We start from the raw sequence: 17,415 nt of genomic DNA on the forward strand, positions 1-17,415 counted from the left end.
AGGCTTTAGCCCATCCCAATTTTTTTTTTTTAAACCTACGTTAGTATATTACTAAAAACTAAGCCCAGCCCACCGTGATTAAAAATAAAAAATAAAAAAAAAACCCAATTATTATTATTATTTTTTTTAATTCTCATTAGTTGCATACTTGCATATTGCTGCTTTTCCTCGTACCGTCGAGGAGTTTTTCAGCCCACCCCAGTTTCAAATTCTGGATTCGCCCTGGTCTTTTGCTACAATCTGCTCGTTGTCTCTCTCTACTCGGTGATCTTGGTAAGCTTCTTTTCTCTGTTTGTGTCTCTTCCAATTTGAATTTCAAGTTAAATACATTTTGGGTTTTAAAGCTGCACAATAAATTCTGGTCATTGGGTTTTCTTCATTTAGTTTAATGATTTTGTTTTAATTTTCTTCCTTTAGTGGTTTTTTCTGTGCGTTTTTCATAGCAGGTTTTGCTGTGCATTGAGTTTTGGCTTGCTTGATTTATTATTTTGGGCTGGTGCAGCTATATACTATTTGGAAAATCTTTATTTATTCGAAGGTTCCTTCTTTTAGCGTTCAGAGTCAGCTGACTGTTTACATTTTTGATATGGGTCTCTCTCTTATTCATGTAATATACATTTCTAGAATTTGGGCATTGTTTTTGGTTCCTCAGCATTGAGTATCTGCTAATTGAATTATTTGTGTTGATTTGAGTTCCAACATATTTGAAGAAGGTGAGATATTCAATTCCTAGATAAAAATTCTTTGGTTTTTTCTTGGTCAGTATTCTGGCAGTGCAGGGTATAGGCTTGACTTGTAAGCTTCCTTCACATTAATCTCTCAAAATTAAAGAGAACAAGTTGTGGATTCAAGCTTAGGCTATGCCCCTTAATTGCTTAGAAAGATATCCTTTAGGGTATGTCAAGAATTGATACATCAATTTGGCTCCAGAAAGCTCTATTTATATATTTGAGGGAATAAAGCATACTACAGAGCTTTGTTTCACCACTTGTTATTTCTTTGTTATCTAGTTAGAATGACTTGCACGTAGATGAATGTGTTTTGATAGGTGCCAATTTTGTATGGTTGTTACTACTATGAATGTTCACTGCATCAGTAGTTACCTAATCAGTAATTATACTTCACTAGCAGCTGGGAGTCATAATTGTATTCCTCTCAAAGAAACCTGGTTAGTAGTGTGGCATCTTGCAGCAATCTAAATTTATTTGATGGTATGGAACAGAGAAATGTTATTCTATGGACATCCCTGATTGATTCCTATGTTGAAAATGGGGGCCTAATGAGGCACTTGGTGCAATAAGGTTAATGCTTTCAATGCACAAAAGACTTTAGATTGCATGTGGTTGCAGATATGTATAACCTCTTGTGAAAAGAAAACAATAAATGTATGATAGTTGTTGCATATATCACTGACTAGATTATAGTATACTTCCAGGTTGTCGAATATTGGGTATTGGGTCTCAGGTATCGAGTATCAAGTCCCGAGACTCGGGACCCAAGTGTGAGTCTAGATCTTGGTATAAACAAGTAATTGAAAAAAAAAATGTTTTCATGTATATCAACCAAACAAATTTTCAAAATTTAAAAACATTTTTCAAATTTTATACCAAACAAGTTTTCAAATTTTAAAAACTTTATGTTAAAATTCAAATTCTAAAAAAGAATCCTAATTTTTTAAAATAGTTTTTGAATAGGATACCAAACAAGGCCTCAGCTTCCCAAGTCTAAAATAAGCAGAAAGAACACGTAAGATGAAGCTGAACGTGGACGTGTTGAGATACCTCACTAAAGATGATTTTAGGGTTCTAACTGCTGTGGAAATGGGAATGCGAAATGTAAATGTCTCTACTATTCTTTTATTGAAATCTTTTAAATTTCTCAGCATAGCTTACCCTAATTATCATTATATATGTATATGTATGTATATACTCTTCATATCCTTTTTTCAGCATGAACTCGTACCCTCTGAACTGGTGGAGCGCATAGCTTCGCTCAAGTATGCATTTAATTTTGTTTTTTCCCCTTCATGTTTACTTTGAAATTCTCCATCTTTTTTTTTTTTTTTTTTTTTTAACTCTTATCTAATCCATAAATTTATAGGCATGGGGGCACTTATAAAGTTCTAAAGAATCTACTCAAGCATAAGCTCTTGCACCATGACTCTTCTAAATGTAATATAAATAATGTTGTTATAACAATCAAGAATAATTGTTTTGAATTCCTCTCACTTTCTTTGTTATTATGTGCATCCAGATGATGGGTTTCCGCTCACCTATCTTGGTTATGATTTTCTTGCAATTAAGACTATGGTCAACCGCGGAGTCTTTGTGTCTGTTGGTCGTCAAATTGGAGTAGGAAAAGAGTCTGGTACCATTTTTTTCCCTTTCTATTTCATTAGAACACATGCTGGTGCCTGGTTGTGGTACTTTATTCCATTATTCCAATATTACTTTGTCACTATTCTTCATAAAATTTATTTCTTCCAGATATCTTTGAGGTGGCCACGGAAGATGGTACGGTGCTGGCAATGAAGTTGCACAGGCTTGGTAGGGTTTCTTTTAGAGCTGTCAAATCTAAGCGTGATTACTTAAAACATCGTAGCAGTTATAATTGGCTCTACTTGTCCCGCCTTGCTGCACTCAAAGAGTTTGCTTTTATGAAGGTTCTTTTTCTCTATATTTGGCATTTTTATTTCTGTGTATTGTCCCTGTTGTGTGTTTATCATAACTGTTGCTCTGCTTGAGCAGGCTTTAGAAGAGCATGGTTTTCCTGTTCCAAATGCTGTGGATTGTAACAGGCATTGTTTGATTATGTCACTTGTACAAGGCTACCCACTGTAAGTTTCTTCTTTTTAAAAATTCCATTTCAAATAATTGAATGAGAAAGGATTGTCATTCTACACAATGAAATTACCAGATACAGTGTTTTCTTTGTGTGTCTCCTTTGGAACTAGCTTTCTTAAGAAAAAAAAAAAAAAAATAATCTATGATCACGCTGTTTCATGGAGCTATGAAATTCACTCTGTCCAATGCAGTGTGCAGGTGAAGCAATTGCAAAATCCAGAGATGGTTTTTGAAATAATCATTGGACTCGTTGTTCGTCTGGCAGAACATGGTTTAATTCACTGCGACTTCAATGAATTTAACATTATGGTATGCATTTGAGGCTGTCTCTGGAATAACATCTTTGGAACTTCTCGGTTGCATTATGTTTCATACTCATGTCATTGTGTTACCTTCTTCTGCTCTCACTCGAAACAGTTTTTTCTATATGGTTGTATTGGTAATACAGTTAATATATACAGTCCAAATGCCTCATTGGCTTCCTATATCAATTCATTGTTAAACTTGTAATCATTTTCCAATTTCTCTTCTTTTAGATTGATGATAACGAAGAAGGTCACCATGATTGATTTTCCACAAATGGTTTCTGTATCACATCATAATGCACAGATGTAAGAAGCTCTGTTACTTACAAATACCAGTCAACGTTTCATACTGTTTATTGTAACTTCTGATTGTCAATTGTCATAGTGATCTAACTTGTATACCTTTCCAAGTCATTTTGTTTATCAGATATCATATTTTCATTCTATGAAGTTCCCATGTTTCAGGTACTTTGACCGTGATGTTGAATGCGTTTTTAAGTTTTTCAGAAAGTGGTCTGTTTTTTAATTTTGTTAAAACTATTGTGAAATTTTTAAGCCAAATGCAAGTGATTTAGTGTTCTGGATGTTTATAACATTCAAGGTTGCAAAACCCCTGAAAAGCATTTCAAGTTGGCTTGAAGAAATGCATTCAGATGATATTTGTCGCTTTTTTATAGTGTACAGCGAACTTAAAAACAATACTGCATATGTGAAATATTTACTTGGTTGCATGAATTTATGGCTGAAAAACTAATATCAGGATATCTATATATCTATATAATGTGCATTGAAGAACTAACTAGGTTGGTCGGTTCACGGATTACCTGGATTGTGGATTTAGTTGGTATGTGGAATGGGCACATATACGGGATATGAAGTTTTTTCCGTACAGGGTGGGGTGCGTAAGGTGTAGGTTCAGTTGGTACGGTATTCTGGGTTGTGGTTCATCTTGTAACTTATTCTGGATCCATTCCATAATCATATACATAATTACGCATAATTTTTCATTTACAGACAATCAACTAGTATTTATATTTTTTATTTTTATATTTTAATAAAAACCATATAATACATTATTTATAATTAAACTATTTATATTTTATACATTATTTTGCTAATATTAATTTTTTTCCCTGATTTGTTTGTTTCAATTAATAATAGGCATTTCCAATTTTTTTTTTCCTATTAATCAATGCTTTACTGTGATATTAATTGGAGTGGGAATGTGGGATAGCGGGAATTAGCTAATTTGACTGCATAAGAAAACGTGCAGGCTGGCAGCTAATTGATATTTGAAGCTATAATTAAAGAGGAAACTGTCAGCATAAGAATTAGAAAAACATCCACAGAATGACAGTCTAGGAGACTTGTTTTTGTACCTTTTCTAGTGACTCACAACAACCACTGGTTACCTCCTACACAATTGGTGGCAACCACTGGTTCATAGATCCTCTATAAGCCCTTGGGAAAAGAAAAGTTTGGGATAAAGGCTTACTCTAGAAAACTTTTGAACAAGTGAAGAAAAACACTAGGAAGAAATGGTTGCCATTTGAAGAAGAAGCTTTGTTAGCGATCCTCGAGGATTTTGTTGCTCGTGGCCACCGATGTGAAACAGGTAGTTTCAAACCTGGTACCTTGAAAGAAATGGAGAAAGCTTTGGAACTTGTATGTCCCACCTCTAATATCAAGGTGAATCCACATATTGAGTCCAAATTGAAGAAATGAAAAAAACATTATAGTACAATCTATGACATGTCGAACACAAGTGGATTCGCATGGAATGATGTAAAAAAGTGCATTGAAGTTGACAGTAATGATGCATGGAATACTTATGTGCAAGTACATGTTTTCCATATTTATTTTATTTTGATTATTATTATTGACCTTGAAATTAAACGAATGTTTTTCTTATTTTATCATAGTACCATGATGATGCGAAACCATGGAGAAACAAATCTTATCCATTGTATGATAGATTTGCTAATATATTTGGAAAAGACCGTGCTACTGAAAAAGGAGCCGAAGCTCCTATTGACATGATGGAGGAGGAAGACCAAAATGAGATTGATGACATTGGAGCTGAGAATGTTGCATCTCCTATGACCAAAGATGGCAGCCAATCTGAAATTAGTCAAAGAAAGAGAAAAAAAGCTTCTGGAACCTCAGGTGATGGATCAGAAACCTTAGTTGTTGCATTGCAAAAATTATTTGAAGAATCTGGAAAAAGAATGGAAAGGGTCACTGAGGTCATAGTTCGAGGTAATGAAGATCGTTCTGACATTGCCTTAGAACTCAAGAATATGGGGATGTCACCTAGGGATCAAATAAAGGCATTAACTCTCATTTTGGAAAAACCTCAAACTATCTCAGTGTTCTCATTAGATGATAGTGTCAAAGAAGTGTTTGTCCAAGATTTGCTAGGCAACAATGCTTGAGGATGATGTGCTTATATGGTTTCCATTGTGTTGTGGACTAAGAACTAATTTTATTTTTGTGTTGGATAGACTCGATGATATGAGAATTCTGATTTGGTTTTTGTATTGGATAGGCACTATGATATAGGGATTTATGATTTTGTTTTTGGGTTGGACAACCTCTATGATATAGGAATTGTGCCTATATGAAAATTGTATGTTGAAAACTTTGATAAGGAATGAAGTATGTATCTTTTGGGAATTGTTGTTGTTGCTTGTTTAAGTTTTTTTGTTAAGCTTGTATCTTTTGGGCAATTGACAAGCTAGCTTAAGCTTGTCTGTGTGAACAAGTTTAATTAATGGAATTCTGGAGAACATTGTTACATACTACTTGTGTGTATGCACGTATATATATACATCCACATAACTTGTAAAGATTGGCAATGGCAGAGATGGGTATGTGCGCTTGTCATATATAAAGTTTTGGCTCTTCATCAATTACTCTAATTTCTACAATAGGTGGTGCCAATAATTAATTAAGTTCAAAGTCAAAACCTCAATGAATGTTTTGACACTGATCAACATTTTGGAAGGTTGATTACTTGCAAAGCCGGCCATTGACATAATATGTAAAGATATGTGTGCTTTCTATTAACTTCCAAAGACCAAAGTGATTGACTTGGATATTGAAAATTAATTGGCCGGGGCAAGCTGTAACGACTCGACCCAAATTTCACGAGAAATTTAAATTTTATTCTGATGGCCATGTAGAGGCATAGTGGGAAATGGAATTGAGAGATCTCGTATTTTTTAAGGATTCATTCTAAATATTTTGAGATTCTATTTTGATTATTTTAGGGAATTTATTTAAAAAATAAAAAGGTTTTGGGTTAATTTTTAATTTTCGTTTTAAATTGGGTTTGACTCCAAAGTTGACTTTTCTTATTAGTGGACTTTTGATTTTGACTTTGGGCCCATTGGGTAGGTCTCGAGTCTACGAATTCGTAGACACGAAGCACGCGTAAACCGGAGTTACAGTTTGGGTTTTACGGACGTTCAAAGTGAGGGGCAATTTTGTAAATTTCATGAATGGGTTTTAAAACCCCAAAAGGGTCTAGAAAATTCTGGATTTTTCTCTCCCCTCTCACGACTCACTCACTCTCTCTCTCTCTCCCTGTTTTCTCTCCCCGATGCCCCCCCAGGACTCTCTCCTTCTCTCCGGCCTCCCTCCCTCACCGTCCAGCCAGGAGGCGGCGACGGCACTGCCTCAGCCTTTCCCTTCTCTCTCTCTCTCTCTCTCTCTCTCTCTCTCTCTCTCTCTCTCTCTCTCTCTCTCTCTCTCTCTCTCTCTCTCTCTCTCTCTCTCTCTCCTCCCCCGACCTCTCTCTCTCCCTCGCAGACTCTTATCTCTTTCTTCCCCTCTGTGCGCGTGACACCACAACCAGAGGACAGCCTCCGACCATTTTCCAGGCGGCACGAGACCACCGTCGTGACCCCCGTGAGCCGGCCGTCCTCCTCTGTGCCTCCCCTCGCCGGCCCGCCAACACTGTGAGTAGGAAATCACCGGAGAGGCTAGCCCCGCCATCAGTTTCTCTTGCCGATTCCGGCCACCTTCGAGCTCCGATCGAGAAATTGGTTAGTGGGTTTTCTTCCTCTCTTCATGGGCTTCCAAACCCATATAGTATGGTTTATCAATTTTGAGCATTTGTGATTTTGGAAAATTGAGGGTTTAGGACCCATTTCGGGTTCCCTTGGATTTCAGAATTTAGAGTTGTTTTTGAAGTGTTTTTGGACAAATTCCACCCCCAGAAACCTTTAATTATTGAGTAGAATTGGAAATTTAGAGAAACTTTGAGAATTTATGATTTTTGGTGTTGAAACCGCCACTTTAAGCGGCGACGGCGGTGGTTCGGACCACCCAACCGTCAATTTCTTTGAATAACATGAATTTGAGATTCAAATTAGGTTTGATTATTAATTTTGGTTAGTTAAAAATTATTAGAGTTGACGAAACTTCAATTTAAACGTAAATTGGACACTTTTTCGGAACCAAAACGACATTTGGACGAACCTCGTTCGAGATATACTACACATAAGGTTTATTTGAGTTGAATTGTCGAATTAAAAAGTTTAGGTGTTGTTAGATTTTGAGCCGGGAAGGTTTTATTTTGGATTTGAGTTTACGTGATTTATGAAAATTTAGAAATTTATCTTTGGGAATAGAAAGGTTGAACGAAGTGTCTAGATTCACACACGCACCTTATATTTTTGTTGAGCCGAGCCTAATTCTATATTTATTTGCATACATTATAGGCAGTATCAACGAGGTTCAAGATAATCTGACGGAGGATCGACGTTGATTTCGCACTGTGAGTGGACCCATTGTTTTTAATAAATGATTTATGAATTTCATGATTTTCGTTCTAATTGTTATCTTGAGTTAATTAGATTGTTGCATTGGGGGTTGGACTTGGTGTTCGAAAGAAATTTAATAAATTCTATAATATAAATCCATATTCATATCTTTAGACTTATATGAGCTTTGATGTATTTATTTGATTGAGGAAATTCTCTTTGGTGGAGGGTGGTTGTTTAAATTGGATGTTTATTTATATATGCACCTTGGAAACTTTGACTTTATTCATGAGTGCAACTCCTTGAGTAACTAATAAGTTTTGATTTGGGTTCTGGGGTTATGAATTAAGTATAAATTTCTCACAAACACGTTCTAATGATTTTTGCTTAAGGGAGATGAATTTGAAATTTAAGAGGCATGTATACTGATGAATTAGTTTCGATAATGTTGTGATTGAGATTATGCGAGGATACCTGCCTGCCCGTGCATCGATTCGCTCTGTACAGGAAGTGGCAAGCCTAGTTACCTGTCTGCTCGTGCATTGATTCGCTCTGCACAGGAAGTGGCGAGCATCATGGCCTGCCCGTGCATCGATTCGCTCTGCACGGGAAGTGGCGAGCTTATCTGCCTGCTCGTGCCGATGCACGGGATGTGGCGAGCTTAATTTACCTAAGTGTGTGTCTAGTTGCTTTCCCGGATACTAATATGACGTGATGTTTCATTTTATGGCCTAGAGATGGATAGTTTGCATGAATGCCAATGGAGGATTTGTGCTAGTTACATTATTGTCTATTTTAGCGTGATATCATGTTTAATCGTTTACCTTGCATGTTTTAAGGAAGTTCTTATCAGATCAATTGTGTTTACTTAAATGATGAAAATGTTTTGTGGACTATCGTTGCTTTTTTTTGGAAAGGAATTTCAACAGGGTTTTAAAACTGGGGGATTTCAAAGAGCGACGTGAGGTCTTAGAGTTTAAATTGACCTTTTAGGATTTGTAAAAAGATAAATGACAATTACTTTCCGTACTTATAAATTGTCCACTCATTGAGTTTATCTCACGTTTTTCCCATATATTTTGTTTTAAAGTTTCCCCCAGGTAGGAGCGGTCAAGCCAAGAGGAACGTCGAGGCCTTTACGTCCATATCCTTACTCGGACCCCGTAGGCGCTATTTTAAGTTTGTAAAAATTTCTTGTAATAGATTAGTGGCTCTGATAACCACACTTAAATTTTAAAATGGTTTCTCTTTGAAATTGTGGGGTCTGAGACCCCTTTTGGTTGTGGTAGAGGTGGTTGATGTTTTAAGAGTGATTTTACAGGTTTTGAAATTTTTGGGTTAGTCCACTTTCAGGGGAGGTTCTGCCGAATTTTCGATAGGATTTTTCCTTAATTTTGGATCCCACAGGACCTCTCCGGGTTTCAGGGTGGAATCTGGGGGCGGTTCTGTCACATGCTGATGATCATACATAATTTGAATAAGAAGATTACTTGCCTCTATCTCTTCTTACAAAAATATGTCATTTTTAATCTTTTTATTCTAAATAAATAAATATGGGGATTTATGATTTTGTTACAAAAATTAATTTTCCAACTTGTTAGTCCTGCACTGTACCAAACATAGGACAATACAATTTTCATTATCCAGGTTGTTAGTCCTGCACTGCACCAAACATAAAGGCAGTTTTTAGGTAGCTTAGTCCATGCCAAGCCAGTCCATGCCAAGACAGTCCTATGAAACAAACGAGGCCTTATAATATTATACAATAACTTAATAAGCATATTAATAATTTATTAGTAAAACAAACAAACGAAAAACCTATTAAATATGTTATGATTCACAAATTAGACAAATAAACTAGTCAGCTCAATTGATTGAGAGTTGAAACTTATTTTGTGAGGTCTCATGTTCGATTCATAATATAGCCAAAATCCTATATTTTTTGATTGAAAATATATTTATGTGCAAACGGGCTTTGGACCAGGCTTCGGGCGAGCCGTGGGCTTCAAGGGGATGGCCCAAGCCCAGCCCAAGAAATTTTCGAGCTGGTCCAAATTTCGGGCCAAATCGGGCTTCGAACCCAATGGGCCGAGTGGGCTTCGGGCCTTGGGCTTTTTGGTGAGGCCTAGTTTGGCTGCTTAAAGAAAAAAGTGTTTCAATTATATGTATTAATTTCAATTATATATTTCAACTATACATTATTTATCAACTTGGTATCTCAGGTTCAAAAACTTTCCTTTTGGGTACATCAATTTCTGTATTTAGTCAACTGGGTACCTCCGTTAGTCTGACCGTTAAGAGGTATGTTAACTGTTGACGTGACACTTATAACGCCCTGATCCTCGGGCCCATAAAAACTATGAACATCAAACGTTTAAACCTCTTTCTCTTTCAATGAGTCATGCACATAAACATAAATAAATACATTTCTTTCAATTAAAACATTTATTTAAAACTTATGTATAAAAATGTTTAAACAAATCAAACTGGGTCTCATTACCTCGTCTTCTCCTCACTGCCTCCTCAACCTGCTTAACCTGCAAAACACAAACCATACACCACATCCATGGTGTACCGGGTTATACAACAAACTCGGTAAGCTCGAAAACTCATATGAGTGAAATGACTTAAACACTTATCATCAATAATTCTTCAATTTTCATACTCAATAATAATCCATAATAATATTCATAATTACTCAATCACATAATACTTCATTCACCAATGATTCAAGCATCAAGATAAATCAAATTCCTCAATTTCACATAAAAATCCCACCAATAAAAATGTAATAGTCATTCTAACAATTCAAACTTAATCATCCACCATTAAGCTCAAACATAATTTATATGCCTATACCATATCTCCAACTAATTCACGATAATTCAAACCACACATCATATTCCATAATCTCATGATAAATCATCAACATACTCATCCTCAAGATTCAAGCTTAGACTTTACCAAATTCTAACAAACAAATGCATACACGCAAGCAAAGCAACAAATCAAACTATCTAATTTCACTCACATCGCTCTTTGAAATCCTCCAGTTTTAAAACCCTATCGAAACTCCTTTTCAACAAAATCGACGATTAGTCCACGTAAACATTTTCATCATTCAAGTAAACACAAATGATTCGAAAAGAACTTCCATAAAACATGCAAGGTAAACGATTAAACACGATATCACACCAAAATAGACAATAATGTAATTAACTCAAATCCTCCATTGTCATTTATGCAAACTATCCATCTCTAGGCCATGAAATGAAACATCACATCATATTAGTATCCAGGAAAGCTGATAGTCATACACTTAGGTAATTAAGCTCGCCACATCCCTTAAAGCACATCTCTCAACAGCCAACCATCTAAAATGAGGGGGTCATAAAAGTAATAAAATCAAAATCTTTATAAACTCGAAATGAATTTCTCACTTAAATTCATATTTTAGAAACTCTTGGAAGTAACGATTAAATTTCACCATGCTTATACCCTGAAAACCTGGCCATACAACTGTGCGGAATTCCTGCATCGTACAGGCAGACAATATCCTGGCCATACACACGCGCGAAGTAAAATCCATACACGTGCATGCAAATAAGCTTGCCACTTCCCGTGCAGAGTGATCTCGATGCACTGGCAGGCATGTAAGTTCGTCACCTCCCGTGCAGAGCGAATCAATGCACGGGCAGGCAAAATGCTCGTCACTTCTTGTGCAGAGCGAATCAATGCACAAGCAGACAGGATGCTCGCCACTTCCCTTGTAGGGTGATCTCCTTGCACAGGCAGACAGGTATGGTTATACGTTCATGTTGAGCTCCCCTCAAAACATTTCAACATAGCTTATAGAAATTGATCAATTTTTAACTCATTCAGGTATCCAAAAATAACCTTTTTATTTAGATTATGCTCATGCAACCTTCAAATCAAAATCATGCCAGCAACCATGAATTGAAAACCCCAATTCCTTAACTCAGATCAAAATTATTATTTAATACATGACTACCGAACCCATCTACATTTCTTGAGATCAAACTTGTGTCATGCGTATAAAATTATTAACTGAAAGCAAATACCATAAATTCTTATAAAAACCCAAGTGCCCAACTCTTGCATATTAAATCGATGTTTTCAATGAATTTACGCTACACTCAAGGTAACCAAATAAAATATGATATAGAATGTCATCTAATAAGTCTCACGCACAAATAAAACTCAATTAAATTTCCCAATTATTTTATATAAATTAACTCATAATTTGCGTAAAACGTTTCTAAAATAAAAGTCCACTCACAGTCCGAGATATGCCGAATTCTTTTCGAAATTGATTCATACTCACGACCCCTCACTTTTTTGCCACTAGAATAGCCGAGAGATGAAGCTCTATCGACCTAGTATAAAAACATGCCTAAGTTAATAATTTGGGAAGTTAGATATACGAATTTCAAGTAAAAAGGTAAAATAATCGATATGTCCTCCTAATCAAATGAGGTCTAAGTTTTTATTTTTCCACAAGAATTCCAATCCGAACAACACACTTAAACTGTTGTAAAATTTTATTTATTCGCAAATATACGAGTCTTGTAGTATATTAATGAGGTTGAACCTCAATGAGTGATGCAAAACGATACACTAAGCTTAAACTTAAATTAATTTAAAACTAACCTAGTTTGAAAATTTTGTGGGTTAATGAGGCAACTTAAAAGAAAATGCAACTAAAATAAAAAGCAAATAAAGTAGATGAAAAGAGAATAAAGTAAATAAAGGTGCTAGAATTTAAATATTAAATCTAGAGAGGAAAATAACAACCTTTTGGTTTTGGAAGTTAAACAATGGTATAAAAACCAAGGTTAGGGTTCCACACCACTATGAACATAACAAGTGAGATTTTTAGTAATTTCCCAAAAAGGAGGGCACCCAATTGTCACTTGATGCCCTCTTACAAAGATAAATATGATTTGAGTACAAAAATTGAAGATTTAAATGGTAGACCTTGATTTTGCTTAGAAAATACAAACTTTAAGCAACTCAAGTAAACAAAAAACTCAGGAACAACTAGAGTTCAAAAAGGTTTGTGTTTAGAAGATTAACCATAAAACTAAAATGTGGAAAGAAGATCTACCTACCCATAATATATGACATTATGGGTGAAAGATGGTCTCTTTCTGACAGGACCGCCTCCGGATTCCACTATGAAATCTGGAGTGGTCCTTGTGGGATCCAAAGTCAAGGAAAATCCTACCGAAATTCGGCAGAACCTCCCCTGAAATTGGACTAGCCCAACTTTTTAAAACCTGCAGAAAAACACTTCTATGTCTTTCAGCCACCTCTACCACAGAGCATATAAGAGTCTCTGACCCTTCCAAAGATAAATACAACTAAATTTATAGGTTATCAGAGCCATTTTAAGTTTTTTATAAAAATAAAATAAAATAAACTAAAAAAAAAGGGACTCTAGCCTACAAGGTCCTCAAACGTTTTCAAAATGAATCGACGCTCCTCTTGGCTCGACCGCTCCTATCTGGGGAAAATTTACAACAAAAATAGACGAACCGTGAGAGACAAGTCTCGGTGAGAGGACATAAAAGGTTTTAATAGCGTGAAGTTTGTCGTAAACATCTAAACTCGAATTTTCTTTTAAAATTCTCCAGTTTTAAAACCAATTTTCAAACCTTTCCGAAAACATCATGGAACATTCAAACGCATAGATTTTAATAACTCAAGTAAACAAGAGACTTCAAAGTTTCCCACAAAATAAGTTAGATGGTAATATCATTTAAATCCTCAAATAAAAACACTAATAGTCAAATTATTAAATCTCACAACTTAAAACTTAATCAAAGTAAGATCTCAATGACCGTATAAAATTACATTGTACTAGTACCCGGGGAACTGCTGGTCATACGTGCACGCAGAGTTTATGATGCTGGTCATACATGCATGCAGAGCTTATGATGCTGGTCATACACCACCGAGTTATCCCGAGGCGGGTGCAGAGCAATATGGTATGCTGGTTACACACTGCCGAGTCATCTCTAGGCGAGTGCAGAGCAATATACTATGCTGGTCATATACTGCCGACTAGGCAAGTGCAGGGAGAATATGTAATGCTGGTCATACACCGCCGACTCATCTCTAGGTAAGTGTAGAGCAATTTATACCTGTTAAGAGAGGGTACTACTAGGACGATTTTAACTACTCATTTTAGAATCAAAACGTTTGTGTCCAAACAAGATAGTTCGACAATCCAAGATCACCTCCTTCCAAATGTGCCTCGAGGATAAAACGATCTTATAAATCCATAAAACTTCCATTAGTTGTAATCAACCCGCAAAACATATTGCTCTAGGCCTTTCTTGAAATTTCATTTGAAGACAAGTTGACATAAGTATATATAAATATAAACCATTTTCGTTTAGTTTAAAAAGTCATGCTCAAAATTAAACCCATGTCAAGGAATGTAATTTAAACTATTGAAATTCGCAAAACATGTCAATAAAACAATATCCAACCCGTAATCACTATTTTTAACCAAAATTCGAGATAACCGAACTAAATTAAAAAAAAACATAAATTTTCAAAAAATACTTTCAAACAAGGTCCAACTCATAATTTATTGTTTCTCAATCAAAACTCAAGATACGAAACATGTGTTAATTTATCAATCCATAAAAAAACATATATAAAATAAAGTCCACTCACAGTAAAAATCCTAACTCCAATCCTCCGCTGGATTGTCTCGGGCCACGGTCGTCTCGCCTATAACATAAAACAATAAAATACATTTAGACTCGACACAAGCATTTAAAGTGTGTGTGTGCGTGTGTACGAAGTCTAACGTCCCACTTAACTATCGTTCAACACAACGGTTCGAAACTTCTTCTCTTTAACTTACAATACCTTACTTAGCTCCAAAACTTCCCGGCTCAATTTAACGTTAAATATGCAAAGTAATCCAGCCATAAATCCAAAATCAAATATGTAGAGCCTACCACCAAAACCACAATTATTCTAGAGCTTGTTCGGTCTCGGAAGGTACCCAAACACCATTCCAATTGCAATCCTATCCTTTCCCACTCTTCCACCCTAAATACACTCAACAACTAACTAAGTTAAACGCTCAAAAGGTGCTAGAGATTAGAGTTGGCGGCGGAAAGGCATCGGCTGCCACTGTCCAACTTGGTATTTCCGAACGCAAAACTAACCAAAACTCTAAATTTTCTTAAAACTTCTTATTAGGATCGGAATTTGGTCGTTTCTACGAATGGAAAATGTCCATAACAACCCTCAAAAATACCATCAACCCAGAAATTCTAGGCAACTCGAAATGTGTTGCCAGCCCTTGAATTTTACTCCCCAAGAAACTCAAAAATCCTCCAAGAAGACATCAATAACAACCCTCCCAACTCAGAGATTCAAGGGAACCTAAAAATAGCCTTAGGCCTACAATTTAAAGTTTCAAAGTCTTAATTTTTAACAACCAAGAACAAAGGGGAATGAAAACCCATTAAGAGAGAAGGAAAACCCACAGAAGAGGGAAGAAAACCCACATATTTTCGAGGTGGATAGCCCCGGAGCTTGGCCGGACTCCGACGAGACAGCAAGATGCCTCTGGCGTCGTTACTGTGCCCGCAGGGGCTGGGCTGCCAGGGACGTCGGCTGGTGGTCAACGCCGGTGAGAGAGGGTCGCGCGGTGGCTCAGGTTGGTGGGTGGTGGCCGGTGCTGCTGGCGGCAGGTGGTTGCACACAATGAAGGAGAGAAAAGAGAGTCACATAGAAAGAGAGAGAGAGAGAGAGAGAGAGAGAGAGAGAGAGAGAGAGAGAAGTAGAGAGTCTGGGGGCGTGTCAGCGACGACGAGAGGGACCCCCCGCCGGCCTCTGGTCGTCGGAAAGTTGGCCTCTGGTCGTCGGAAAGTTGGCCGGAGCTGGCCGCGCCGGAGAGAGAAGAAAGTGGGAGAGTGAGCTCGGGAAAGAGAGAAAGCCAGAAAGTGAAGGTGCGGGTGCGGGGAGAGAAAAAAATGAGGGATGGGAGAGAAGGTTGTAGAAAATTCTAGAGAGAGAAAAAATCCTGATTTTTGAGTTTTAAAAATTTTAAAAGTCCCTAAAAATCAAAAAGTCTAAAATGCCCTCTACTTTGGTCGTCCGTAATTCTTAAACTGAAACTTCGTTTGACGCACGGTTCGTGTCTACGTGCTCGTTTAATATTAATTTATGTTGTAAATTGGGCTTGACCCAAAATTAACTTTTAAAATTAGTGGTCTTTTGTCTTTGACTTTGAGCACGTTGGATAGGTCTTGAGTCCACGAGTTCGTAGACACGTAGCACACGTCGATACGAGTTACGGTTTGAAAGTTACGAGCGTTTGCTGTGAGGGGTAATTTTGTAAATTTATAGAGATAGGTTTTAAAAATCCAAAATCACTTTCTCTCTCCTTATTTCTCTCTCTCCTCCCGCACACACTCTCTCTTTCGCACTTCCCTCCGCGCGCACACATCCCCTTCCCAGCCATCACCGGCCACCCCCCCCCCCCCGGCCGACCTCAACCTCCCGTGAACAGCCCCAGTCTCTCTCTCTCTCTCTCTCTCTCTATCTCTCTCTCTCCCTCGCAGGCTCTCTCTTTCTCATTCTCCCTCTACGTGCAGCAGCAGCAGCACCGGGGCGACTCCCCGACGGGTTTTCCGATAACCCAAAGCCACTGGTGTGCACCCCTCGTGCTGGCCATCTCTCCCCCAACTACCATCTTGATGGCCAGCTCGCCTACACGCGCGAATCAGCTCGGAAAGCTAAGCTCCACCGCCATTTTCGGCCGTTTCCGGCAACTTTTGACAGTTGGTCCAGTTTTCAAAAACGATCCTCTAAGTATGGGTAATCTTTCTCCTAATGTGGGCACGTCCAATTTCCAGAAATTGGAAATTCGATTTTAAGGTTTATGCCTATTTTGAATCTTAAAATTGGACTTGAATTCGAGTTGTTTTTGTGCAATTGAAGGTTCCATTGTGCAATTAGGATTATTTGGAGTTGATTTTGGGTATTTCCAGGTTCGTGCCGCCACTACCACCATCGAAACCACCACTTTTGGCGGCAGGTTAATGGTTGTTTGACCTGATTCCGCCCAATTAAAGTCCCATGAACCCTTTTAGTTCCATTTGGTGATTTTTGTGTGTTGTTTGGGGCGGGGCAGCCACCGTGTGTGGTGGCAGCCGCCCGTTTCGGTCGTTTGGCAGTCATTTGTGTTTCTAGTTTGTAATTGTGTTGGTTGCTGGTCGTAACAGGTACACAGGCTCGGGAAATCTCATTCTTAATGCTGTTATGCTGCCGGATTTGATATCCGAGCAATGGCGCCATGAAGGGCATTTCGGTCATTTCACGTGATTGCACTGTGAGTGAAACTTATTAGATTTTAATGTAGAGTACCGTTAGTGAATTGTCTGTTTTGTGTTATATGTTAGGAAGGCTAAGTGTAGGATTTGGATCATGAGAAGGAATTGATGA

At 37.3% G+C, this 17,415-nt stretch overlaps 2 pseudogenes across 1 annotated transcript; both read left to right on the forward strand.

Moving 5' to 3' along the window:
• Positions 1 to 635: 635 nt before the first annotated feature.
• Positions 636 to 4,660, forward strand: LOC147280132 (uncharacterized; annotated as a pseudogene). The gene is made up of 9 exons (XR_015123293.1): positions 636 to 1,835; positions 1,950 to 1,996; positions 2,101 to 2,171; positions 2,254 to 2,367; positions 2,487 to 2,662; positions 2,748 to 2,836; positions 3,035 to 3,152; positions 3,380 to 3,454; positions 3,614 to 4,660. The product of XR_015123293.1 is annotated as an uncharacterized LOC147280132 (transcript).
• LOC147280133 (uncharacterized) lies at positions 4,002 to 5,787 on the forward strand (annotated as a pseudogene).
• Positions 5,788 to 17,415: the final 11,628 nt, after the last annotated feature.

Source organism: Dryas octopetala, chromosome 7 (assembly GCF_963921425.1).
Source record: "Dryas octopetala chromosome 7, drDryOcto1.1, whole genome shotgun sequence".
NCBI lineage: Eukaryota > Viridiplantae > Streptophyta > Magnoliopsida > Rosales > Rosaceae > Dryas > Dryas octopetala.